This window comes from Sabethes cyaneus, chromosome 2 (genome assembly GCF_943734655.1).
Source record: "Sabethes cyaneus chromosome 2, idSabCyanKW18_F2, whole genome shotgun sequence".
In the NCBI taxonomy this organism is placed as follows: domain Eukaryota; kingdom Metazoa; phylum Arthropoda; class Insecta; order Diptera; family Culicidae; genus Sabethes; species Sabethes cyaneus.
In genome coordinates this window covers 236,920,100-236,935,224 of record NC_071354.1, presented here as the reverse complement: position 1 = coordinate 236,935,224, position 15,125 = coordinate 236,920,100, and the positions used below count along the sequence as shown (strand labels likewise).

The window sequence follows — 15,125 nt, the reverse complement described above, 5'->3', positions numbered from 1 at the left end:
GTGGCGCTGCAAAATTTAACTTTCTAATTTGATGATATAGAGCTATAGTATGTTCCAGAAAGTTTTAGATAATCTTATTATGAAGCTTTTTGCTGAACACATTATTCCTCTAAGTATCACAGTTTTTGAGATATTAAGCGTCTTTCATGACGGACCCCCACAAATCGGGTTTTTCTCTGTAGCTTCAAAACTATGTGATTTAGGGAAAAATAGTGTTCTGCAAACATTTGCATCTGTTAAAATCACACAGTTTTGCAGAAAAAAGTGAACACGTATTTTCTATACAGAGTGAGTTACTGAACGATTTAGGTAAAAATTAGCCATATTTCGTACTGCTATACAATAAAAACTTGGAAAAACTGGCGACCGAGATATAATTAAAGTGAAAGTACATTCAAAACTGATCTTAAAACGTGCTAAGTCATTTGTCTCTTTAAGTATCTTCATCATTTAATTTGCATTTAAAAATACCATCTAGTCGTCTAAGTGACAATGCGGATATGTGAAAAACTACATCATAGTAAGCTGTGTAATGAAAAAAAATCGTTTCACTATGTGTGGTTGGTTTTTCTAATTCATAATCGTGAGCTTTTGTATCATTGGAAAACAATAATAAGGTAATTGTTACAGTTTCGTAACAGATCCAAGAACCAGAAGCTTGTCCTTCAATAATGCAGGTTACTGTAATGCGACGAACATGGCGCTTCAGTTAATTTAAGGGGACAAGAACGACCAAAAATTTTGAAATAATCATTATTTTTTTATTTTAAATTTTGAATCTGCAATCTTTTCCGCTTATTTTGATATTGAATTTGATTTGATTTAATGATCCGACTACGGGAAGTGGCCGAAAAACGATCATACACATAAGCATTCCAGTGCGGCGTGGAACAACTTCGGCGGAATAAAACGCCGCTCCTGAAAAACCATGATTTTTAAACTTTATGTACCTTTTTCTCAGAAACTACACAACGTATTGGAACAAACTTTTTTTGTTTTGTTGGTAGTAGCTTGGCAAAGATTTTTATAACTTTTCAGTTTCGTAAACAAAACACAGCTTGAGAAAAACGAAAACGAAGAAAAATAGGTGCCTGAAAAAATAAAATTTTGTCTTCTTTTTCTTGGATCTGTTACGAAACTGTAACAATTACCTTATTATTGTTTTCCAATGATACAAAAGCTCACGATTATGAATTAGAAAAACCAACCACACATAGTGAAACGATTTTTTTTTTCATTACACAGCTTACTATGATGTAGTTTTTCACATATGCGCATTGTCACTTAGACGACTAGATTGTGTTTTTAAATGCAAATTAAATGATGAAGATACTTATCCCTCTCTGTCCCAGGGGTGTTTTGGTGGTTTACAGTTTTTAATCATGTAAAAAAGCTATTAATTAACAATTCGTCAAACGCAACTATACACCTTGTAAAACAATGTTTTTACTACGTTACAAAATCAAAATATCCATATTTGAATGCCTCAAAAATTTTATCGGTCGATTTTAGTATCGGAAGTCATGGAGCACCTGTGCTACCATGGGACAGAGAGGGTTAAAGAGACAAATGACTTAGCATGTTTTAAGATCAGTTTTGAATGTACTTTCACTTTAATTATATCTCGGTCGCCAGTTTTTCCAAGTTTTTATTGTATAGCAGTACGAAATATGGCTAATTTTTACCTAAATCGTTCAGTAACTCACTCTGTATAGAAAATACGTGTTCACTTTTTTCTGCAAAAGTGTGTGATTTTAACAGATGCAAATGTTTGCAGAACTCTATTTTTCCCTAAATCACATAGTTTTGAAGCTACAGAGAAAACCCCGATTTGTGGGGGTCCGTCATGAAAGACGCTTAATATCTCAAAAACTGTGATACTTAGAGGAATAATGAGTTCAGCAAAAATCTTCATAATAAGATTATCTAAAACTTTCTGGAACATACTATAGCTCTATATCATCAAATTAGAAAGTTAAATTTTGCAGCGCCACCTGTGTTTGAGTTCCGAACTAATACTAACCACCAGTTGTTGCGTCTATTGATATACAGAAATTCTTCCGAAGGCGCCATATTGAAAAAAACAATATGAAAAGAGTTATTAAAAAAGTTCACGATCCCAGAGCAATCAAACCACTGTGCGATGGTAGCGACATCAAGATTTAGTTTGCCACTTAGTACTCGAGGGGTGCTCTATTGAAGGATTACTCGTGGATTACATAAAAACCTTGTACACACTTTTTGTCAATTACCTGGTAGTCTATTCTCTGGGGTATTAGTTCTAAACATTAAATTGCCTGCTCAATAGTGTTTACTGCCACAGAAGCATTATCCAGCCACTAGCATGCCCAGATAGAAACAAAGGATGGGACACCCGACCAACCTTTCAGAAGAATGTTATTGACAAAAAATTAGACAGTTTTACTTGAAATTCCAACTGACATTTTTCCTTTTTTACTTTTTTTCGGGTTATCCAACTGGTCGCCTAATAGCGTATAAAGCTCTGCGCTGGGTCCTTTTGTGATGTCAACAAAGTGTCAGGGAGACCTCAAACATCAGTTCTACCTGATGAAACAGGCAATGTCGCCCACTAAAACACGGGTAGAGCCCCAAGCATAGCCGTCACGCCTATGCCCGCAGGCGGAGGCGTTCCGGCCCTGCGCGGGCTCCACGAACTGACGCTAAGATCTCTCTGTCAAAGCACTATGGGCCAGAAATTAAAATTTCGGGACAAAAATATTTGCGGTTAAACAGCATGTCTCAGCTCAATGTGGTCTTCGGCAACTTTTTGAATAAAAAATTGATGCATATTTTGAAGGGGTCGTCCAATATTTAAGCGTTACTTAAACAACAATTTAAGTAATAACTTTTTGAGTAAACTTTTTTTCACCTTTTTGGTTTCAAAATATTAAAGATAAACAAATTTGAAGTAATTTTTGTGAAGATATCAAACTTCTACCTTTCACCCATTTTCAGCAATAGACGTTTGTTTATAAACGACCCCTCAAATCACATTTCTTCTTGTAACATGTTTATTTCAACAGACAGCTCAATGTGATGGTCTAGAAAATATTTTGCACATAAAAGAGGAATATTTTTGCTGAAGACTGTTTAGCTTTATATGCATTAATTAATAAGATATAACTGATTTTAGGTTAAAAAATCCGAATATCTTAGCCATCTGCAAGTATCTGCAAATAGTTTGCATACCAATTTGTAGGGAATTATTAAAGCTATCTGCCCAAATGTGTATTTCAGAGAATACCTGGGAATACCATGGCTGGGAATACCTGAGAATAGTGCAGATTTTTTTTCATACATTTTATAACTTAATAAATATGCGTCCTAGCATCGAACAGTCTTCACAGAAAATATGTATTTCAACATACACTCAAGTCTCTTTTTACACGGTTTTTTTTTACGATTTTTGAATTAACACGGTTTTTTTTATGATATTTTTTGAATTAACGCGGTTTTTTTTAAACGGTTTTTTGAATTAATACGGTTTTTTTTAAACGATTTTTTGAATTAACACGGTTTTCCAGCGCGATATTTATGTTTTCTGAATTTACACAGTATTTTTTCGATGGTTTTTAAATTGTAATGTTTGTATATCGTTCGGAAATTTTCTAAAAAAAGCCAGTATGTATATGAAGTACCAAGCCATGCTACGTCTAATACGTACATTCCCAGAATAGAATAGCGCAGAACAACGTAGGTCAGAGGGAATGGATATTACGAACCCCCCAAAACACACTCACATTATTAATAATAAAAAATAGTGTTCAATCAACAAAAAACTATCAATTTTAATCACGCGGTTAAGCGTCCTACCAGGGCCCTTTCGTCGATTACGGAAAGGAAAAGCAACCTACTACCCGAAAAGCTCGACGCGCACATGAGCTATAGTATTGTATATCTGCTCGACTAGTACCAGTCGCTCCCCCGAGAGCGGTAGCGTTCCCCGCCAACAGTAGCTCAAGCCGAACGAAGCAGCCAACGCCGAAGGCAGCCAGCGTTCCCCGCAAGCAGCAGCCTTCCCCGAAAGCATCAGCCAGCTCCAGTAGCAGCCGCTCATAGATCGAGTGATTTCCCCTCCACAGATCCAGTAGCAGCAGCCGGCCGGCCCCGATATACTCACACATTGTAAGTTAGGTTAAATAAAAATCATTATCTAAATTGAAAGTTCTTTCTAAGCTGCCGTGTGTCCCTAATCGGTGTCAGAAAGCCGACCTCGAAAAGGAGTCTCTCTCCCTCTAGATCGAGCTAGCCAAGAGAAAAGAGAGCGTGAGTATCCACCCCGGATGTCCCCAGTGGTTCGACCAGCGACTTGGGGTAGTAGCGGGTTATTTGCTACCAATAATTGAATAATGCATTATGCAACTGTGACAAATAACACAGTTTTGTGTTCCTACTACCACTTTTTTGGTAGTACGAACACAAAACTTCGAATCTAATTACACGTAAATTCATTTAAGACTGTACAAAACTGTTTCGTGGTAGAAAACAACGAAAGGAATTCGTACATTTTATGCTTCATGGTACTGATACAAGATTTTACATTTTTACGACGATTTTGGAATTAACACGGTGTTTTTTACAACAATTTTTGAATTAACACGGTTTTTTTTACAACAATTTTCGATTTAACACGGTTTTTTTTTACAACAATTTTTGAATTAACGCGGTTTTTTTTAAACGGTTTTTTTTTACACGGCACGTATCCCCCGTGTAAAAAAAGACTTGAGTGTACTAAATAACTTTGTAGAACATTTGTAAGCAATAAAATGATCGTGTGCAAAGTTATTGAGTGTAATTTATTTTTAAATGCTCTTTTTTAACACATCATTATATTTCGTAACCGGTAAGAGATAGATAGTTACTTTATTCAGCAAAGTTGCTTATTTTAGTATTTTCTGCAACTTTTGGAGAAAAAAACTTTTTTTTAAAAATTATTCAAGAAAACAAAAGTTTGTATCACCCTAATAAGTGAATTCATGGTCACCCTAATAGTGCACGAAGATGCGCTATATTTTATTATTTTACTGCTCCGAAGACACCACCCTTGAAAAAATACACATTTTTCATCAAACGGTTTTTAGCCTAAAAACAGTTATATTTTATTAATTAATGCAGAAAAAGCGAAACCATCTCCAGCAAAAATATTCCTCTTTAATGTGCAAAATGTTGTCTAGAATATCACATTGAGCTGTCTGTTGAAATAAACATGTTACAAGAAGAAATGTGATTTGAGGGGTCGTTTATAAACAAAGGTCTATTGCTGAAAATGGGTAAAAGGTAGAAGTTTGATATCTTCAGAAAAAATACTTGAAATTGGTTTATCTTTTATATTCTGAAACCAAAAAGGTGAAAAAAAGTTTACTCAAAAAGTTATTACTTAAATTGTTGTTAAAGTAACACGTAAATATTGGAAGACCTCTTCAAAGGATGCATCATTTTTTCATTCAAAAAGTTGCCGAAGACTACATTGGGCTGAGACACGCCGTTTAACCGCAAATATATTTGTCCCGAAATTTCAATTTCTGGCCCATAGTGCAAAGGTAGGAATGTCATATTTTAGATATAATGACGATGATGACAACGATGATAATAATGATGATGATGATGAGAAGGAAAACGATAGATCGAATTTGAAAATGTGCTTTGGATTTTTGTACTACTTGAGTTGTAAAATGTAGTATAGTGAAGAAGTGGAGGATTCGTCAGCCCCACCTAACACCGGTCTTCAACCTCGCGCCCGCTGTCAATTTCCCAACACAAACAACCACAAATGAACTAATAGGAAAGAAAAATTTCGGAGCACTAGTGGTTATCAACTTATCAGGGCAAATTTAATCTTTCATCCTCCTAGTATTTATGCACTGTCCCGAGATACAAAGTAAATTGAGCGCAGCACAAGCTGGACGTTCGCGGTAGTCGACAGAAGCTTGAAAATATAGAGACGCACCTGTCATCCATCCAACTCTCGATACCAAAGAGCTAGTGCAGTAAAGCTGTGGGCTTAAACGTCTCTCTATGGTTCGACCCCTTCCCATCGACAGACCCCACGGCCGGCCATCAGAGCACAGGATAGCCACGGAGTCGGTGCCCCCAGCCCCCAGAACCGCCCAGCCGAGACTCGAACGCACGACACGAATTGATCTGATTTTCCCATCTGCTACCTAAGCACTTCTATTTATTACCCGTAGTCATTATAGAGTGGTCCTTCGGCACATCCCCTTAATAACCCTAAGCCCCCGACCGACCCAATCAATCCGACATTTTTCGGAGATATTTGTGACAGCTGTGATAAATAGGGATGAATCCCAGAAACATTCATCTATTAATTATCACAGATCCCCATACTGGCCTAATTCTTAAACGGAATAAAAGCACTTTCTGAACAACGCAACAATCACATTTGGTAAATTTTTACCCCGAGTCCCGCTTGATTTACTGATTTACTTGAATTCATTTACTGATTAGTTAAAAAGTCCTACACCACGCAAGGTTCAGTTTGATCGTAGGAGAAATTCCTTTTTCCTTTTTTTTTCCTTTTTTTCGGGTTATCCAACTGGTCGCTTAATAGCGTATAAAACTCTGCGCTGGGCCCTTTTGTGTTGTCAACAAAGTGTCAGGGAGACCTCAAACATCAATTCTACCTGACGAGACAGGCACTGGCGCCCACTAAAACACAGGTAGAGCCCCAAGCATAGCCGTCACGCCTATACCCGCAGGCGGAGGCGTTTCGGCCCTGCGCGGACTCCACGAACTGACTCTAAGATCTCTCTGCCAAAGGCCGGAATGTCATATTTTAAATATAATGATGATGATGACGATGATGATGATAATGATGATGATGACGATGATGATGATGATAATGATGATGATAAGAAAAATAATAGATCGAATTTGTAAATGTGCTTTGGACTTTTTGTACCACTCGAGTTGCAATATGTGGTATAGTGAAGAAGTGGAGAATTCGTCAGCCCCGCCTGACACTGGTCTTCAACCGCGCGCACGCTTTTAGTTTCCCAATACAAACAACCACAAATGAACCAATAGATAAGACAAATTTCGGAGCAACTCGGATCAACTTATCAGGGCAAATTTAATCTTTCATCCCCTTAGCATTCACAATGCATTCCCACGATACAAAGTAAATTGAGCGCAGCACAAGCTGGACGTTCGCGGTAGTCGACAGAAGCTTCAAAATATAGAGACTCGCCCGCCGAGACCAAAGTGCTGTAAAGCTCTGGGCTTAAACGTCTCTTTAAGACTCGACCCCTTCCCATAGACAGAGCCCGCGGGCAGCCATCAGAGCTCAGGACAGCCACGGGGCCAGTGCAAAAATCCTACTCTATCTAGCAGCACCGCCTAGCCGAAACTTGAACACGCGACACGAATTGACCTAATTTTCCCATCTGCTACCTAAGAAGTGCTATTACCCGTAATCATTACAGAGTGGTCCTTCGGCATCCAATCGGATCTGGTATCCCGCTTACATCCCCTTACTAACCCTAAGCCTCCGACCAACTGAATCAATCCGACATTTTTCGGAGATATTTGTGACAGTTGTTATAAACAGGGATGAATCCCAGAAAACTTCATCTATTGTCAGAGATCCCCATACTGGCATTATTCTTAAACGGAATAAAAGCACTTTCTGAACAACGCAACAATCACATTTGGTAAATTTTTACCCCGAGTCCCACTTGAAATCACAAAAGTATTTTGATATATACCCACATTCAGAAGTAAACGTGACCGCTGTTCATTTACTGATTAGTTAAAAAGCCCTACACCACGACAAGGTTCAGTTTTATCGTAGGGATTTACTGATTAGTTAAAAAGTCCTACACCACGCAAGGTTCAGTTTGATCGTAGGAGAAATTCGAACTAATATTTTTCGTCTTAGTATTTCACGTTCTACCGCTTTTCTGCTCGATTTTCCCTTTTTTTTGTTCACTTTTGTTAGCTTTCACTTTTCCTTGGTTTTTTCTCTTTTTCTTTCGTTTTTTCTGTCCCGTGTTTTGTGTCTCGTTGTTCTATCTTGTGTCTTCTTCGTTTTATCTTTGTTATACTATATAACAAAGGTTTAGAATTTGGTCGAAAACACGAAATTGATCCAAGACCCGGAGGGCCGAGTCACATATAGCAATCGATAGGGTTCGACGAACTGAGCAATGTCTGTGTGTGTGTGTATGTGTGTTCGCTCCGAATTTTCTATCGCCTGTTACTCGGAGATGGCTGAACCGATTCGACCGCTATTACTTTTGTTTGAAATTGCCTAGTATATCACTATTAAATTGTTTCGTGGTCTGACTTTTCGTTTGAAAGTTATAAGCAAAACCCGATTTAATCCACCTAGTGGTGAAAGGAACCTTTGTTATACCATTTTATTTGTCATTTGATATGGGTATTTCCAGCTCAAATACTATTTTTGATTGGTATGAAGTTTTGCTGATGTGTTGGATACCACACAAGGATTCATTTTCCATTAAACATAAATTTTCCTCCAAGAACTTTCCGAAAGGACGTATTTAAAAATGAGATTATTTTTCTAAATTATTTCTTAAAATCACTTATTTGATGAAAATGGTGTCAAAGGATAAGATGGGAAATAAGACGTATCTCCAGAAAAATATCTCGCAAAATCGCAATTAAAATTAAAAAATATCTCAAAATATTCTCTCCTATTTGCCTCATTTTTTTAAACATAGCTTAAATTATGCCCTAAAATCTGGTAAAGAGCTGCTTATGGACATTCTTTCTGATAATTTTTGAAAAATCTATGTAATTTTTATTTTTTGTGAAACTAACAAAATCAAATTCTCTACGCATCATTTTGACCTAAATTCTCATATAAACTGTTTCTTGGGCCCAGTCATTCTCAAGTTGTTGCAAATGTGAAATTTAAAAATTATTTATTAAAGTGAACTCATGAAAAGTGTCCGATAATCGTGTAATTACCCTTCACGGATTTGAACTAAATTTTGTCAGATTGTTCGTTTTAGGTCAGCAAGCAAAAAATATAAATTTGATGCCGATTGGTCTTTAATGGTCGTACCGCCTTTTAAAAAGAAAGACTCGTTTTGTCAAGCCATTTCATTTTCTTTGGCTTATAGTTAAATGAGGGCATATTTGGTTTAGAAAAAACTATTTTCACATTTTCACGTTCCAATTCCAATTTAAAAGAGTTGAGTAAAAAATGGCTTTTTTACCTTTTTAAGCTGGAAATGCTCATATAGAAATCGACACGACTTCGGAACTTAATTCCACTGTTTCTTAACGCTATGTTAGCTATCATCCATATGCATCCTGGCGATAAATAAGCTTTAAAGTGCATTTTAACCTACTGAATAACTTTGCAGAACATTTGAAAGCAATAAAAAATCGTGTGCAAAGTTTTCTTTAAACAAATTATTAATTTTCGCAATCAGTAAGAGATAGATAGTTACTATATGCAGCAAAGTTGCTTATTTTAGTGTGTTCTACAATTTTTGTGAAGAAACTATGTTTTTGGGCGCATTAAAAGAAACAAAATTTTGTATTACCCTATTAGGGGATTCACGGTCACCCTAATAGTATAAGAAAATGTGCTACATTTTATTAGTAAACTGCTCTAAAGAAACACCCGTTGAAAAATTACACATTTTTGTGCTAGAGTACATTATCGCTTCTTTGAGGTTTGCTCCCACTGATTCATATCAATAATGAATAAATTTCATCAATCATTTTTAAATATCTTTTGACTGGTAAAACTAATTCTTGTGAAATTTTGCAGATATAATCGCCGTGTCAAAACCTCTCGTTTGATACTAAAATAATTGAAACTGAACAAACTCTCTTGGTTAAAATCACTATAAATTGTTGGTAATTTTCATGTGTTGTACACGATTGCTCATAACTTTCAAATTAAACGTCCAATCAAAAAACAAATCAATAGTGATCTATCTGGCTATATTACCTTTCAAATGAGACTAATAGCGCATAAACCGGTTTGGCCATCCCTGAGAAACAGGCGTTCATTTGTACCTAGTCAAAACAGGTTTTTCAAGGCTAACTTTTAAACTGCTTGTCCGTTTTCAATGAAACTTAGCAAAATGTTTAGTAATAATAAGAGCTTTCGTTTGGTACTAAGATCATTAAAATTGGTTGCGTGGTTCCGGAGAAACCCGTCTTACGTAGTTTTCACATTTTTGCTTATAACTTTTAAACGAAAAGTCAGACCACGAAACCATTTAATAGTAATGTACTAGGCAATAATACCTTTCAAACAAAAGTAATAGTGGTCGAATCGGTTCAGCCATCTCCGAGTAACAGGCGATAGAATATTTCGGGGCGTACACACATACACACATACATACACACACACAGACATTGCTCAGTTCGTCGAACCCTATCGATTGGTATATGTGACTCGGCCCTCCGGGCCTTGAATCACTTTCTTGTTTTTCGATCAATTTCTAAACCTTTGTTATATAGTATAACAAAGGTAAAAATGTGAAAACTACGTGACACAGTCTTCTCCGGAACCACGCAACCAATTTTAACAATCTTAGTACCAAACGAAAGCTCTTAGTATTACTAAACGTTTTGCTAAGTTTTATTGAAAACGGATGAGCAGTTTAAAAGTTAACCTTGAAAAACCTGTTTGACCAGGTACAAATGAACGCCTGTTTCTCAGAGATGGCCGAACCGATTTACGCGCTATTAGTTTCATTTGGCAGGTAATATAGCCGGATAGATCACTATTGAATGGTTTTTTGATTGGACGTTTAATTTGAAAGTTATGAGCAATCGAATACACCACACCAAAAATAACAATAATTTATAGTGATTTCAACCAAGATAATTTACCTAACTTCAATTATTTTAATATCAAACGATAAGTTTTCACTCTACGAATATATATGCAAAATTTCATAAGAGTTGGTTTTACCGGTCAAAAGATATTAACCCTCGAACACTCGCGCCAACCTTTATAACACGGTTACTTGCGCGCACAATAGCCCCAAACCAAAGAAAACGTGCGCACTAGAGTTCTGACTAAGAAAACTTGGTTTTAAGTTTATTAAACCTTTGGAAAAGTTTCTTAAAATTGAAAGCTCTATCGTCTGGTAGAATTTGAATTTTGATTAATACCCCTAAAAGTGAAATAAAAAAATTATTTTTCTTCAGTTTCAATATAACACATTGATGTGTTCTGCAAACTTTTAGAGCATATCATTACAAGAAATTTTGCTGAAGACAGTAACCTTCTATCTCTTCATTGAAGATAGAAAAATCTTATTTATTGTATATGAATTTGTAAAGTCAGTTTTTCTATTCTAACTCTTTTTGTAATTATTGTATGACTTTTTCATGTATTACAAAGTTGTACAAATAATAAAAATACTCAACTTTGCTGAATTTAGTATACCTCTATGTTTGCTTGTTTAGGAACTGTAGAACTTTGATTATAAAAAATACCTTGATTTTGACCCCGAATTACTCGACTACCAACAGACGGATACATCTTAAACATTTTACATTTGCTGGTGACATGCAATGAAAAGTGAGTATTTTCGAAAAACTGAGAAAAATGGAGAAGCGCCACTGCAAGGGGGATTGATCAATCCGTACAAAACTTTGGGAATATGAATGTGGGATCGGAATGAGCGATTATACCAAATTTGGTTAAAATCGGAGGTGGTCGAATACAACGGATATGATCACTTTAGAGGGGATGACCCCTAAATAACCTTGAAAACTGAATTTTTCAAAAAACCCAAGATAGAATATTTTAAGACCTTCTCTAAATTAATTGTTTTGATTAATACTAACATCCTGTGAAGAGAAATCTGAGGTACATGCAAGTTAAATAATAAGTGCCTACGGACATAGCGTGTTCTACTTTTTCCTTTAAGTTTCTCTTTTTGTCAATTTTGATTTCTATATTTCTTGTCTCATTTTTTCCCTTTATCTCCCTCCTTTCTTTCTTTTTTCGCTGGTCCGCTGATTCCTCTTTCTTTATTCCTTAGCTCTTCTTTTCCTGTCCAGAGCCCTAATTTTGCTCTGTTCCGTTTTTTGTCATGTTTTTTGTTGTTTGTCATTTTCTGACCCGTTTCGTTTTTTTCTGTCCCGATTTTCTTCCTTTTTCGCTTATTAATTTCTTTTCTATCCCGCATGTACAGCTTTTATTCCTTTCACGTTCTGTTTTCCGTTCCGTTCTGTTCCGTTGGATGTCTTCTGTCTTCATTTTTCTCCGTTTCTGCTTCTGCTCTTGTTTCTTGCTTATTATCCGGCATTTTCACTTTTTGCATACTTTTCTGCCGTTTGTCCTTATTTTCTTTCTCGTCTTCTACGGGTTTTCCTTTTTCTATAGTTTTTCTTCTTTGCTCTTCCGTTTTACTTTTTCCAGTTCCTCTTTTCCATTTTTTTGTTCCACTTTTTATATCGCACTTGATTTCTTTTTCCTATATTCCTCGTTTCCTCTATCGGTTTTCTTTTTTCAATCTCACTTCTCACTTTTCCCATTTGATTCCTCTTGTTTTCTGTTCTGTATTCCATTGGTCTCGTTTTCCCTCTTTTTATAACTTGTTTTTCCTTTTCTTCTGCCCGCTTTCCTTTTTAGGTTGCTTTTCCTGTCACAATTTTTCCCTTTTCTCGAGTTCTGATTTTTCTATTTTCCTGTCTCGTTTCTTTTCATTCTTTGTTCTGTTTCAACCTTTTCTTTTTTTTTCATTTCCAATTTACGTCATTTTTTGCTTTAATCCTTTTTCTATCCCGGCTTTCGTTTTCATCTGTTCCGTTCTTCCTCTTATTATGGGCTACTTTCCCTCCTCTTTGCCTGTCACTTTCTGTTTTTCTGTGTCATTATATCCTTTTTGTCGTCTGTTTTCACTTTTTCTCCGATTTTCCTAGGTTATCTCTCGGTTTTCATCTTTCTCTCTTCCGTTTCATCTTCAGCATTTTTTGGCTCAAGTAGCTCGTTCCTCACAATCGTGTGGAAGATTTGTGCCTCTTACTTCGGGTTTCTTTTCCATCTTACTTCGGGTTTCTTTTCTTTATTTCTGTTCTGTCCCATTTTCGCGTTTTTTTCCCATCTTTCTCTTTTCATATCTTGTTTTACCTGTTTCACCCGTTTTCCTGGTTTCCTCTATCGATTTTCCTCTTTCTCTTTTTCTATTCTTATTTTCCGTATTAGTTTCTATTATTTTCAGTTTTGAATTCTTCTATATTTCGTGTCTCGTGTTTTCTCTTTATCTCCCTCCTTTCTTTAATCCTTTTCTATTCTATTCCTGCCTGAGCCCTAATTTTGCTGTTCTTTGTCTTTTGTCTTCCGTTTTTTCTCTTTTCCTGTCTCATTTAATCATTCTCTGTCCTGTTTCGTTTTCCTTTCCTATCCCGGTTTTCGTTTTAGTCTGTTCCGTTCTTCTTCTTATCATGGGCTACTTTCCCTCCTGTTTTTCTGTGTCGTTTTATCCTTTTTGTCTTCTGTTTCCACTTTTCCTCCACTTTTTGCTTCTACTGTTTTCGTTTCTCCGTTATCCTGCTCCCGTATTTTCATCTTTCCTGTCGTTTGTCCTCATTTTCTTTTTCGTTTTCTTTGTTTTCTCATTTCCTTTCTTTCTCTAGGTTTTCATCTTGTCTCTTCCGACTAACCTTTTTCTTTAGTCCGTTTTTCCTGTCCTGTGATATGCTTTCATATCCCGTTAGAGCTCTTATTTCTGTTTTTCTCGTTTCCTCTATCGGTTTTCTCTCTCACACTATTCTTATATATTCTTTCCTGTTCTGTATTCCATTTTTGTCTTGTTTTCCTTCTTTTTCTAACTCCTCTTTTTCTATCCGCTTTCCATTCTCGATTCGTTTTTCCTTCTTTTCCTCGAATCTAAACTCGCCCTTTTTCCTCTTTTCCTATCTCGGTTTTTTGTCATTTTCTGTCCCGTTTCGACTTTTTCGGTCTCTGTTTTCGTTTTTTTTTCGCTTTTTAACTCCTTTTTTAGCTCGTTTTTCATTTTCGTTTAATCCGTTCTTCCTTCTATTAGTGCTGGTCTTCCTCCTATTACTTCGTGCCCGTTTTTAATTTCGTTTTATTCCTTTTGTCTTCTGTTTTCATTTTTTCACTGGTTTTTTATTCTTGTTCTCGTTTCTCCATGTTCCTATTCCCGTATTTTTTCCTTCTCATTTTTTCCCCCTTTGACGTAGGACTACGTCTTACGGCAAGGTTTGGGATAAGGTGTCATTCCAAAAAATCTCTCTCGAAAAGTGGTCAGGTCTTGAAAAATTGAAAATAATAAACATATGTTTAACCAGAATTCACGCTTCGTGATTGGTTGTTGGAAATGACGTCATCAAAGTGGTAACGCGTTTTCACGCTTCGGCTTATAATTCTGTCAATTCCTAATAGATTTCCAAAGCTATTTACACCAATCGATCGGAAAATCGAATTGGAAAATGTAGAAAAGTATTGATTTTCAATGCGCACCATTGAAAAATTGAAAATAACTCTAAAGTAACTCGGTCTAACTAGAAACGTAATTGGTTGGAATAATTTCCAATTATTTTCGAACAAGTCTTGGTACAATTCAGGAATCAATGAGAAAGTTGAAGGAAAATTCCATTTAGTTCTAGTATAACAAAGTTACAAGACAATTCAATGGAATCCTACCCTAAAAGGTTGGTTTCTGGTAATTGGTAAACCTGTTAGAAATATCGGCATTCTTCTCCCTTTTTTTGGGCAATACAACAGGTTTAATGTTGGCAGAACACCTCGTCACACAAGCTGCGTGGCTTGCAGTTAACTCAAAATTTCAACCGCGAAGTCACTGCTGGTGCTGGTTTATGGGCGCACGTAATTTTTCTTTCTCAGCAAACAATGCCTACCAGGAACTGCAGACCGGCGGAACTTTCCCATTCCTTGCTTTGCCCGATGGATGTCAGACGAAACGTTTGAAACGGCAAACAAAAGGTGATGAAAATGAAGCCAATTTTAGACTACCGCTTCATTATATACTAAAGTAACGAGCGGCTGAAGGTGGTAACTAAGAAAGGCAAAAATGACGAACCACCAAAAAAGGGCTGGCCTTCGAAGGTATACTTTGTTCGAATAAAACAGGGCCTACTGCTTGGCAGTTTCT

At 36.3% G+C, this 15,125-nt stretch overlaps 1 protein-coding gene across 1 annotated transcript in view; it reads right to left on the bottom strand.

Annotated features, from left to right (window-relative positions):
- The window catches only part of LOC128736810 (DNA polymerase theta), a 69,049-nt gene that overhangs the window by 18,380 nt on the left and 35,544 nt on the right, over positions 1-15,125 (bottom strand). The window lies entirely within an intron of this gene.